This window comes from Nannospalax galili, unplaced genomic scaffold (genome assembly GCF_000622305.1).
Source record: "Nannospalax galili isolate Female #2095 unplaced genomic scaffold, S.galili_v1.0 scaffold94, whole genome shotgun sequence".
NCBI classification, from domain to species: Eukaryota; Metazoa; Chordata; class Mammalia; order Rodentia; family Spalacidae; genus Nannospalax; species Nannospalax galili.
In genome coordinates, this window is record NW_008334668.1 from 32,068 (window position 1) to 45,733 (window position 13,666).

Genomic DNA, 13,666 nt, shown 5'->3' on the forward strand with positions numbered 1-13,666 from the left:
ATGAAATAGAGACACATAAGTTATTGGAGTAGCCAATCACCTCCTGATTGGATGTAAATTTAAGTCCTACTTCACAGGATGCAGCCCATACATGGCACTGTCATCAGGGCCAAGAACCTGTGGCTAAGACAGGTCACAGACTTCAGGGCAGAAAATTCTACTTTTATTCTGCTAACTGGACACAACTTCCAGATGTTTATCCTATGTGGGCTTTATACTGGAGATTGGAGTTTGGTTCAATATACATAAATCATAAATGTAACACACCATATAAATTAACTTAAGTACAGAAACTGCATAATCATCTTATTTAATGCTGAAAAGGCATTTAATAAGGTTTAACATGACTTCATTATAAAAGACCTGGGGACAAGGAATAGATGGAGCATAGCTCAAAATAAAATAATAATACAAAAAACATATAGTAAGAAATATATTAAATGTAGTTCCTCTAAAATCATGAATGACATAAGATTTCTTCGTTCCTCTTTAATTCAATGCAGTGCTTGAATTCTTAGTCATAGCAGTTAGATAAGAGAAAGACATTAAAGGGATGGAAACAGGAGAAGAAGATCTCAGATTATCCCTATTTGCTGAAGACACAAGTCTATCCATAGGAGAACCTACTGAACCTGCTATAAAATATTTAGATATGATAGACACAGCAAAATTGCATCATACACTATCTATAAATCTATCTATCTATCTATCATGTGTGTGTGTATACATATATAAAACATAGCCTTAGTATATACCTCCACACAATAAAATCTCAGAGAAAGAATTTAGGAAAAATATCTTAATCACAATAGCTACTAAATAAGTAAGAAAGCAAGAAATAAGTAACTAACTAACTAACAACTTAAGAATAAACATAACCAGAAAAGTAAAAGATCTCTATAATGAATGACTGTCAGAATTAATAGTGTGGTAATGGTTATATTACTTAAATGAATTTACTAACATCCAAAACCAAATGACAAAGAATACTGGCATGGATATGGTGAAAGAGATACACTTACTTGTTTTTGGTCAAAGTGAAAAGTGGTTCAGTCACTGTAGAAGTCAATATAGAGGTCCCTCAAAAAGCTAGAAATCGATCTACCACAAGATCCAGATATATCACTCTTGATACCCAAAAGACTCCACATCCTAGGACTAATCACAATTTTGATGGTATACTCCACAGATCTAGAAATATCAAACCAAGCATTAACGTGGAAGGGCAAAAACCACGAATAACAAAAGTAGTCATAAAGATTGAGACAGAGCACCTCAAATTATACCACAGAACTATTGTGACAAAAATAGACTGTTACTGTGATAAAAATAGATAGATCAATGAAACAGAATAGAGGACCCAGAAGTAAACTGACAAATCTATAACCACCAAATTCTTTCTGTTTATTAAAAACTGTTTTTATCTATTTGAAAAGTTCATACAATACATTTTGATCATATTTAGAAGCCCTCCTCCCTCTTCACCCCCACCTCACCTAACTACTCCCCTCTCTGAGTTCATATCCTCTATTTAAAAAATTTTTAAAGACCCATCAATACTAATCTCTCTCCAAAATGTTCAGAGGTGTGTGTCTATCCCTTGGAGTCTGGTCAGCCCACCAGGTGACACACCAGTATGGGAAAATGACTACCCCTCTCCCAGCATCTATCAACTGCCAATAGAACCTGAGCTAGGACCAGGGCTTCTTTCCCATCTCCTGTACCCATGCTGGAATTTTGTCTGACTTGAGTTTTCAAAAGTCTTGTGCCTACCATCACAAGTACCATTGGTTCTTATGTGCAACAACCCTATGGTATTCAGCCAACACAGTTTCCTTGCACTCATCTACCACCCACGACCCTTACAATCTTTCTGTCCCTTTGTCTGCAATGATTCCTGAACCTTGGGAGGAGAATGGTTTTGATACTGGTGTCCCATTTAAGGCCAAGCACTCCATCGTCTCTCTTCTTTGCATGTTGATCTGCTGTTAGTTGCTGTGTTAATTGCCATTCACTGAAACCTCAAAGATTCATCTCTCCTGGCTAGCTTTCAAAGTTCTAGAAGGTGCTATGCACATGGACAAAGGTAATCATTAATTTTACCCAGCTCTGAGTCCTACAAGCTACAAGAGCAGACAGTTTGGAATATGTCCACTGGTGCAATAGAGGGACAAATGTTATGGGAGTATTCTACCACCTTCTGAATGGATGTAAGGCTTATTTGATAAGATGAAGTCTGTCCTGACACTGTTATCTGGGCTAAGAATCTGTGACTAGACAGTTCACAGGCCATAGGGGAGAACCTATTAATATTATTATGCTAAATAGAATAGTATGAAACTGACTCCTAAATATTTATTTTTATATCCATAAATTCATGTATCTCTCAACTATCATCAGAGAAGTTTCCTCTTATAGTCATCTAATTCTTGATAAAGATAAAAAAATGCAGTGGAAAAAATAGTGCATTTAACAAATAGTGGAAAAATTGAACATATTTCTGCAGAAATATAACTTTCTGAACAAAACTGTAATAGCACAGGGCCTAGCGCCAAGAATCAAAAGATGGGTCTACTAAAAATTGAAAAGTTAGTCATAGGCAAAGAAATCATCATGAGAGTAAACAGAGCACAGAATGGGTGAAAATCTTTACCAGCTGTACTTCAGACAGGGAACTAATATCAGGAATTTACAAAGAAGTCCAAAGAATAAACAGCTAGGAAAAATTGTCCAATGGGCTAAAGGAACGAACAGCCTCAAAATAAGAAACAAAAATTACTGACGGTCTTAAAAAGTACTCAACATCCTGAGGGAAGACCCTGTGAAACTTTTCTTATCTGAACTGGCATGTCAACTGGCTATGTTCTCATGCAGATCTTGAAAGGTTACTGTACTGTGGAGATTTCATTGTTTTAGTTTCCCTAGAATATATTAACTTGCAGCAGGTGTCTTGTACCCCTAGCTTTTACAATCTTTCCATCCCCTCTTATGCAATATTCCTGAGTCTTAGGTATAGGGGTTGCATAGGTTATCAATGGATGTTGAGGGATAGAGAATCAGTTTTCTTTGGGGACTAACTCCCTGAGAGGTTGTCTAATCTCAAGTGGGCAAGCCTAAACACAGGTACACATCGGCACCCCGGAATTGTGAATTGTGAGGGAAAGAGGGGAGATGGAAGGAGTTGGAAATGGTTGGGAGAGATGGAAATAATAGAAATATCATACAATGTATAATATTCTCAAAATATTTAAAAAAATGTTCAACATCCCAAGTCATCATGGAAAAGCAAATTAAAGCTACTTTGAGATACTACCTTACCCTAGTCAGAATGTCTATCAAGAAATATGATTATGATTGTTAGAGAGGGTGTGTGATAAGATGAACATCTATTCACTACTGGTGGGAGTGCAAATTAATATAGCTATTATGAATATTAGCTTGGGGATTTCTCAAAAAATTAAACATAAAAGTACCACGTGATCCAGTTATTCTACTCCTGGATATTTAGAGAGCTCCATACATTACCACAGAAATATTTGTACATTTTTCTTGATTGCCAACCTAGATGTCCATCCGCAAATGAATTGATAATTAGAATGTGGTACATATACAAAGAGGAATATTATTCAGCTGCAAGAGAAATGAAATCATGAAGTTTTCAGGAACATGGACGGATCTGGAAAGTATATTAAGTGAAATGACCCAAACTCAGAAAACATTGCATATTTTCTCTCATTTGTGGATCCTTGCTTATGTATGTATATACGCATATATGTAAACATGTGTATATTGCAGAGACCCCGTTTTGACTTGTTCTGTGGGAGAACCTTGTTTCAGTAATGGTGATACCAGCTGGCACAGAGATTCCACTCTGGTACTTGTGTTTCTTAACAGCAAGCCATTTATTTAAAAATTCAGAACATTTTTATACATTACAAGGAACTGGCAGTCACGTGGGGTTTGGCAGTTACATGCAAAGACTTAGGGCACAATTAGACAAGAAAGAAGACATATAGCTTTTAGTTGGTGCCAGCTAGGGGCTGTTTGTAAAGCATGATGCTTGAACTTTTACTCAAGGTTACCAGTGCCTATCTGGTAATTTATTAGCCACAATGTTTTCTTTCTTGTGACAAAAAGCATAATAAACTTTTAGCTTTTAGACCAGGAGTAAACTTTTAACCTGGCCTATTTTTTTTTAAGTTCTACTATTTTATTAGAATCTTAAAGAAAAATCCTCAGGACAGACGAGCTGGTAATCTTGGCAGCTGCCTTGAGGAGGTGAACGGTGGGAAGAAGGAAATAAAGCCATGGAGCCATGCAGGTTTAGTGCACATGTGGGAGGTCAGACACATGGCTGACTCACAGCCATATGGCCAGGAGAAGGAAGCTTTAGAGAAAAAGTGAAGAAATACAAGATGCTAGAGACAGCCCAAAACCTGAAAGAAAGCATGTTTAGTAAGAAGGGCATGAAGTAGAAAAGGAGACTGACTCACAGAGACCTACATGGTTGTGGCTGGTCTGGAAGTTCTTGCCTATTTTTTAACTAGTGATAGCTGAGAGTTATTTGTTCAGACCAAGGAGGTGGGATAAGGGCTGTTGACCAAGATTCTTTCCCTCAGAGCAAGAACCTTAAACTTCTGTCCCTGACACTTTTCTCCTGCTAGTCCTGTGAGACATGGATTTCAGGGCTGCTGTTTTCAGCAGCCCCACTCACTTCAGTAGAGAACATAGTCTGGACTTTAAAAGTTTTAGGCTCATCTTGCCCTAGTGCATGCCATCCTGGTTTCCTGTAGTCTAAAATTTAGAAAGGAGACTATGCTGGATAATTTCAGATGTCAATTTGACACACCTGGAAAAAGAGAATCCCAATTGAGGAATTTTCTCTATTAGGTTGACCTGTGCACATGTCTGTAAAGCATTTTCTTAGTTGCTGAGGGATGTGGGAAGGCCCAGCCCAATATATGTAGTGACAACATGGGAAGGTGGTCCTAAGTTGTATAACAAACCAGGCTGAGTGTTGGCCAAAGGAAGCAAGTCAGTAAGCAGTTTTCTGTGGTCTTTGCTTCAGCTCCAGTAGATTAGTCATTTTTCTGTTGGTGGGATAGAAACACTATCCCAAGAAATTTATAGAAGGAAGAGTTTATTTGAGCTTACATTTCCAGGGGAATTACAGTCAATCATGGCAAGGAGGACTAGTGAGTGGAGGTGATTGTAGCAGGAGCAGCAGAAGCTAAACTCTCACATCATCACACAGGCACAGGAAGCAAGAGAGCGACTGGAGATCTGGCAAGGCTTAAGAATTCTCATAGCCCACCCCCAGTGACATGCTTCTTCAGGATAGCCAAATCTTCTAAAACCTCCCAAAACAACGCCACCATCTGGGGACAAAATGTTCAAATATTTGGAGCTTAGGGGGGACATTCAAACAACCACCTTCACCCATTGGCCCCGATAGGCTCATGACCATATAAAATGCAAAATGTATTTAGTCCAACTTTAAAAGTCCCCATAGTCATTATCAGCCTCAATAGTATTCAAATGCTCAGAGTCCAAACACAGTCTTCTGAGACTCAGGTAAATATCTTAACTGTAACCCACTATAAAATCAAAAGGCTGATTATATATTCCCAACATACAGTGGAACCAAATACACATTACCATTCTAAAAGGGGGGAATGGAGGCATAGTGGGAAAATACTGGAACAAAACAAGATTGAAAATCAGTAGGGCAAACACCAAATCCAGTAGTTCTACATCCAACTTCTGGGAATTTACTTTCAAAGGGCTCTCAGGCTCTCTAACTTTGCTGTGTGCAACACACATATTTCTTGTGCTGGTACCACCCCCTGTATTCAGGTCTTCTTGGCAGATGTCTCACAGCTCTGGCATTATGGATGTCTTCTTGAGGTCTCCATTGCCATCCAGAATTCACCTTCGCAACTTCACACAATGGCCTATCAGGTATTTCTCTATGCAGGGGAACTCCTACTTCACAGTGCCTGGCCTCCGAGGCTCTCTGAAATCATGGAGGAAGAATTGACAATCCCTTCACTCTTCCATCTTTCATACTTCTAAAGCCAGCACCAGGTGAATGACACATTCCCAATTTTACTGCAAGTTTGGGATGGACTCCAGCCTGCTTTATCCATTTTAGAAGATTTTCTCTTCAGTGGTCCCTGTAGCATTTTCCTTTCACAAGTTAGAGTCTTAAATGGGTGTGGTCTTGCCCTGGAGGAAGTCTCTGCATTTTTTTAAGTTTAAATCTCTAGGCTCCTCCTTAATCACTTTAATCTTCATAATCACTTTACTCTCCTTAACAATGGGATCCTCTCACATGCCAGGTCTCCAACATTAGTCTTCCTAGTGCTCTTTTTCATTCCATCCTGTACATTCTGTATTTCTTTCTGCCCCATTTGCTCTTTTTCTCTGCAAATCTGTATAACATTCACCATTAATAGCCATGCCACAATTTCTACATTAGGCTGTCTTGAAATTTCTTTCACCAGAGAAATTATACCATAGCTTTTCAATTTAGCCTCAGGCAACCTTTTTGGCTGTGGGAAGACTCCAGCCAGACTCTTTGCCAAAATATCCCAATTGCTGCTTAAGTCCTTATTTCCCTTTGGAACTACATTTTTCTCAGCACTACTTTCATCTAGGGGTCTACTAGAATGAGCTGTTGAGCTCCACTTACAGCAATCAACCACTTTTCTAGCCCAACGTTCTAAAGTCTTCCATATTTCTTCAAAATCCCACATGGTCAGGTCCTTCACAGCCAACAGCCCACTCTCTGGTACCAATTTCTGTATTAGTCACTTTTCTGTTGCTGTGCTAGAAACAGTGACCCAAGCAATATATAGAAAGAAGAGTTTATTTGAGCTTATGCTTCCAGGGGAATTACAGTTTGTCATGGCAGGGGGGCATGGTGGCTGGAGGTGGCTGGAGGTGGCTGGAGCAGGAGCAGCAGAAGCAAGAGAGTGACTGGAGATCAAGCAAGGCTTAAGAATTCTCATGGCCCACCCCCAGTGACATGCTTCCTACAGGATAGCCACACCTTCTAAAACCTCCCCAAACAGTGCCACCATGTGGGTAAAAAATGTCCAAATACTTGGGGGACATTTTCATTCAAACCACCACATCTGGCCTCCAGGTTCCTACTCTTAGTGAGTTCATGCCTTGGCTTTCCTCAGTGATACACTGTGACTGGGACATGTAAGTCAAATAAACCCTTTACTACCCAAGTTGATTTTGTCATTGCAAAAGAAGGAAAACAAGGACAAAGATTGAGAGGATAATATTGGGTGACTAAGGAGGATCCAAAGTGGGCAAAAGAGCACACAAATAATAAAAGAGGACAGAAAGATTGTTTTATAGTTTCAACTGTGTTATATTTTCTATCTTTTTTCTTGGTGGACATGTGAATTGAACTTTATGTGAATTGAAGTTGCAAGAACCATATTTTCACTCCAAATAGTCCAACATATGTTATTCCTTTGAGGCAGTGATTGAGAGAATTTGGCTTTCTTTTTAAGTTCATTGACTACTGGTGCAAAACACTTATCTCTGAATACATTTGCAGCATTGTTCCACTAAGAAATAATGAGTTTTTTAAAAAATTGTTTTGGAGTGATGGGCTTTGTAACTTGGGATTTTCCCCTTTCCCTGGCTTAAAACTACATCAAATTATTCTATTATAGTGTTATTTGGTATGTAAAGTGAATTGCTATAATAAAAAAAGCATGTTAAAAAGGAAAGTGGTTATACTATCAAGAACAATCTATGAATTCATCACAGAAATATGAAAACAATCTAAAAATTCATTTGGAAGCATAAAGGTCAATGCAATTCAAAGCAAAAGGAAGATGGCTAGAAGTAGAGTCTTATTTCAGATTGTGCTTCAGACACAGTAATAAAATTATGCTATTGGCACAAACAGACTTCAGAGAAGTAGAATGGAGTGGAGTATCCACAAATAAATCCACACAGCTACAGACATCGCATTTTTTGTCAAAGATGCTAAAAGTACATATTGGAGAAAAAGCACCCTGTTCAACAAATGGTTCCTGGAAAAATTGGCTACTTACCTACATGTAAAATGAAACAAGTCTGCACCTTCCTTTCTTACCTTATAAAAAATCAGTTTCTGTTGCATCAAAGACTTTAAAATAAGACCTCAAACTAAAGGAGGCAAAGCAGAGAAAACAGTCTGAATAGGACTCCAGTCACTTAAGAAATATTTCCAACAATTATCAAAAAGGATTTTATGAAACTAATAGCCTTCCACAGAGAAAAAAGAAACCATCACCAAGGTGAAGAGCTGACCTGTAGAATGGGAGAAAACTTTGGCTAGCTATGCTTCTGATAAAAGATTGATATTTATTTATACAATATAACAAACATAAGAAGCTAAACACTAAGAAGACCATACAATCGAATGAAAAATTGGTCTGATGAAATGAACAGACCTTTTCAAACAATGAAGCACACTGTCCAACAAACATACCTTAGTAGCTATTAAGAGGTGCAAATAAAATCTACATTTTGAACCATCTCATCCAAGTCAGAATAGCTGTCATCAAGAAAACAAATAAAAAGAATGCTAGCTAGGATGTGAACAAAGGGAATCTTTATACACCAGTGCTGGTATTACAAATTATTTCAGCCACTATGGGAATCAGTATGGAGGTCTCACAAAAAATACCCTAAAAATAGACCTGTCATATGACCCAGGCATACCACTTCTCATGATTTACCCTAAAGACTCCAAGTCAACATATCACAGAAATACATCATTGTTAATTGAAGTGCTATTCACAATAGGCAAGTTATGGGGCCAACCTAGATATCCAATAGAGGAATGGGCAAAGAAAATAGGGTATATATGCACAATGGAATTTTTTTCAGTCATTAAGAATAAAGTTACTTAATTTTTGGAAAATGAACGCAGCTGGAGATAATCATATTAAAAATTTAAGCCAATCTCAGAAAGAGAAATATTGCATATTTTCTTCCATTTGTGGGTCTCCATTCTACAGATACATACAATCATAAGTGTATTATTGCATGAAAGTAAAAGCCAAGCTGTCTGGGGACAAAGGAAACTATTAGGAGGGGAGGGATATGAAGATGAACATTAATAGATAGGGGCAAGTTGCTCAAATTATACTATACCTGGACAGAAATGGTCTAATGGAACCTAACAAAATAAAATATGATAATGTGCCAGTCACATGTGTAATCAAAACACATCTCTGGCTATTAGTTATGAGTAAACACAACGCTAAACTATATATTAACCTCTGATTATTAGCCTCTGAATTTAACAATATTGCTGTTTTTATTTAAATAAATTGAGAATTCCTCTCAAGCTCAATGTTGGAAAGATTACTGCATATTTTCCTTTTCATTAAATTGTCTTTCTTGACAATATTTCATTTTTATCTATGTCTCATCATCCTTTATCCTGTGACCAAAGCATATACATAAGGATACCCATTCTGCATTGTATTTGATTTTTAAAAGTGTAACAAATTTCAGCCCTGGGGATGGAAAGCTGTCTCAGCAGTAGGGTAAGGCATTTGTTGCTTGCCATGGGTCTGATCCCAGCACCTACTTCACAACTCCCAATTGTAGGTAACTCCAGATCAGAGATCCAGGGGATCTGATACCCTCTGCTGGCCTCCAAGGGCACAAAGAATACATGTAGGTCAAACACACACACACACACACACACACATTAAAAATAAGCAAATCTTTAGAAATCTGGACAGATGCCTTTGTTTTTAAAAAATCCATCCTTCACTCTGACCTTCCTGAGAGAGATGATCCTTTTAAAATAATACTTCATTTTTTCTTTGAAAGTTTTGTGTGTGCACAGAAAGTTTTTTATCTTATCCATCTCCCATCACCCCCTTCAACTCCTTTTGGGACCCATTGAATCTATCTTCCTCCTGACTTCATGTCTTTAAATATTATCATTATTAAATAGTCCAACAAATCCAATTAGTGCTGACCATGTGTGAATGGGTTTGGGACCACCAACTGGAGCATGGAAAAATCTACCAGTGAAGAAAAGTGAGTCTTCACTTCAGCATCATATACTGACCACAATGCCTGTTCCAGGTATGGTGACTCTGGAATCATTTCCCTCATTCACACTGGCATTTTGACTGGCTTAATCTTGTGCAGGCCTTGTACAAGCAACTATAGCTGTGAGTTGATGTGTGCTTCAGCCATATCATATCCGAGGACAGCATGTTACATCTCTCCTCCCTATTCTCTGGCTCTTAAATTCTCTCCACTCTTTCTTTGGCAAAGTTTACTGAACCTTGTGTGGGTAAATATTGATGAAGGTGTCCCATTTACAGCTGAGCACACAAAGATAGTTGTTCTCTGAATTTGACCATTTTTGAGTAAGATTATTTATATTTAAAGTTGAATTACAAAAGGCAGTAGGGAAAGAAGGTTTTGAAATTCTTCATTTTACTCAAATAGAATTCTGAAAAGGGGTAAAACATATCTTTGTGAATAATGAAACTGAAAAATAAGTTAACTGACCAGTTATGAGTCTCTGTAGTAACCACTGCCCAATGCACAAGAAGATTCTCTGACAAAGATCGAGAGCAACAGAACCATATAGCAAATTTACTACAGTAGTTCTCCAATCTGTAACCTACACTGCCATGAATTTTTGACTGAGTTTATAGCACTAAGCATGAATTTCCTCCTGGGGAGCAAACTTCCAATCCAATGGCCTTGCCACTTTTTTTCCACAAGTAGACATATGTTATGTGGCAGGTCAGTATTCTAGCATACAGGATCTAGCACTGGTCAGACCACTGATGTCTTTTTCTCTCCTAACAGGCCTTAAAGCACTTTCCAGCACTTTGAAAGCTAACCAACAGGGAGAGACTTTCTTCATTTGAGTTTGATTCCTCTATGTCCTGCCTCCAAACTGAGTGGTTTCTTCAGAAATAGGGTCTTAGTCATGGTGGACAATAAAGAGAAATTGCAACAGACTGCCTCTGGGAACTCCCTAATCCATAACATAGGGAGGTAACCCGTAGCTGGCACTGAGATTTTCATTTGATAACCTATACCTTTTGAAGCAACATTGCTCACCCGTTCAGGGTTCTTCTGTTAAAATTTCTTTTAAAAATATTACATTTTGGCCGAGTGTGGTGGTGCACGCCTTTAATCCCAGCACTCGGGAGGCAGAGGCAGGCAGATCTCTGTGAGTTCAAGGCCAGCCTGGTCTACCTGGTGAGTTCCAGGTCAGCTGGGGCTACAAAGAGACCCTGTCTCAAAAAGACCAAAAAAATTACATTTTAATTAGCTTACAAATTAATGGGATTTCAGATGTGTATAAATCCTTAGTTTTGATTAAGCTGTACCCTCCCTCACTTTCCCTTTCACACTGCTTACATCTCACTTAAACCTTAAATCCTCAGTGTTCCCTTGCTGTTCTTCCTTATCACATGTGTTCTACCTGTGTGACTGTGAGTGCTCAGTCATAAGAGATGGTACATCTGTATTAACCTTCTCTGCCCAAAGGTTCATGGGACATCATAGGAGAGGGGGTGGAAAGAACAAAGGAGCTGGAGATTTGGAGAGTGCTAGAAAATGCTGTCTTATAGATATGACATGGCTGTTGTATACATGGATTTACAGCAGCTTTGGTTACTGGCACAAAACTTGCACAAGATCATGCCAGTCAAAATTCCAACTTTGATGAGGAAGTGGCCTCTGAGGTCCTACCCTTAGCTTAGGAATCATACAGTTGATTGCTACTAGGGTAGGGATAGTCACTTTTTCTTAGGGCTCTGTCTTCTGCAAGATTACCCATGTCCTAGTGCTTGGCTCCACACCCATGTGCACACAGGTAACACTAATTAGACTTAGTGGGATATAAAAAAGAGATAGAAAAATGTTATAGAAATGTACTAGTGAATAAAACTTATGATACATTTTCCTGTAAAAAATGACAAATTAAATCCCCTATAAGATTTAAAATAACAAAATAGTGGATGAAAAGTTGGCTCTGTGTTTAAGAGTGCTTACTGCTCTTGAACAGGGTCCAAGGTTGGCTCCTAGCACCCACATGTGGTGGCTCACAATGCCATAATTCCAGATCTAGAGGATTTTAGGCCATTTGATGGCTCCAAGGCACCTGCATATCCCCCTCCCATACACATATATAGGAATAAAATTAAATCTTTAAAAATCATATGACATTTTTAATCTTCATACAGATACATTTTTTTCTTCCTCAAGTTAAATAAAATACAAGCCTAGATAAAACCTCCTGTCTCCTTAACCAGGACACAGACTTCTGTCTGGTTTTGCAGAACCACTTCTACAGCAGCCGTGGCCACGTTTGTGGAGCTCAGTACCAAAGCCAGGATGCCCATCGTGGGTCTGGGCTGTGGAGGTCTTCCCCAAGCCAAGGAAAGGAAGGTGAAGGTGGCCATTGATGCTGGATAACATCACCTTGACTGTGCATATGTGTATCATAATGAGAATGAGGTGGGGGAAGTCATCCAAGACAAGATCAAAGAGAAGGTTGTGAAGCAAGACCTCTTCATTTTGAGCAAGTTATGGTCCACCTGCTTTGAGAGAAAACTGCTGAAGGAAGCCTTCCAGAAGACCCTCACAGATCTGAAACTAGACTATTCTGACCTCTATCTTATTCACTGGCCACAAGTACTTCAGACCAGGGGGAAGGAATTATTCCCCAAAGATGATAAAGACAATGTTCTCACCAGTAAAATAACATTCTTGGATGTCTGGGAGGTCATGGAAGAACTGGTGGGTGAGGCATTAGTGAAAGCTCTGTGTGTCTCCGACTTCAACCACTTCCAGATTGACAGGATCTTGAACAAACCTGGACTGAAACATAAACCAGTGACCAATCAGGTCGAGTGCCACCCATACTCATCCAGGACAAGCTGATCCAGTACTGCCACTCCAAGGACATCACTGTCTCTGCCTACAGCCCACTGGGCTCTCAAGAGAGACCTTGGGCGAAGCCAGAGGACCCTTCACTCTTGGAGGATTCAAAGATTAAAGAGATTGCTTCAAAGTACAAGAAAACATCAGCCCAGGTCTTGATTAAGTTCCATATCCAGAAGAACATGGCGTTGTTCCCCAAGTCTGTGACACCTTTACACACACGTGAGAACTTTCAGGTCTTTGACTTCCAGCTGACTGATGAGGAGATGGACAGCATCCTCAGCTTCAGCAGAAACTGGAGGGTCCCAACTCAAGCTTCATCTAAAAAAAAAAATGCTCCTTCCTCCTTGGTAACTCCTCTTTGTACTCTCTCCACAAGATAAGCATGTACTCTCCCTGTAAGATGAGAACGAAGATATATTTCAGTACCACTTGTTCACATTTTCTATAAACATAGAGATATAATGAAACATGAATACTGTCAAATATGTGCTTTTTGTGGCACTTATCACTCATAGTATTCTTCCCCGTATTTATCATTCTGTGATTATGAAGAGTGATTTCTTTTGATTACTGTGTATTATTCCATTTCATGTATATACCATACTTTGCTAATTTATTCAGTGGATGAAAGACATTAAGTTGTTTCCATTTTGGTTTTAAAACAAAGTTGTGATGAACATTTGCATCTAAATTTCTCTATGACTTTAATATT

At 38.7% G+C, this 13,666-nt stretch overlaps 1 pseudogene; it reads left to right on the plus strand.

The window, feature by feature from the left end:
• Positions 1-10,048: 10,048 nt before the first annotated feature.
• Positions 10,049-13,334, plus strand: LOC103731134 (annotated as a pseudogene).
• The last annotated feature ends 332 nt before the right edge of the window (positions 13,335-13,666 follow it).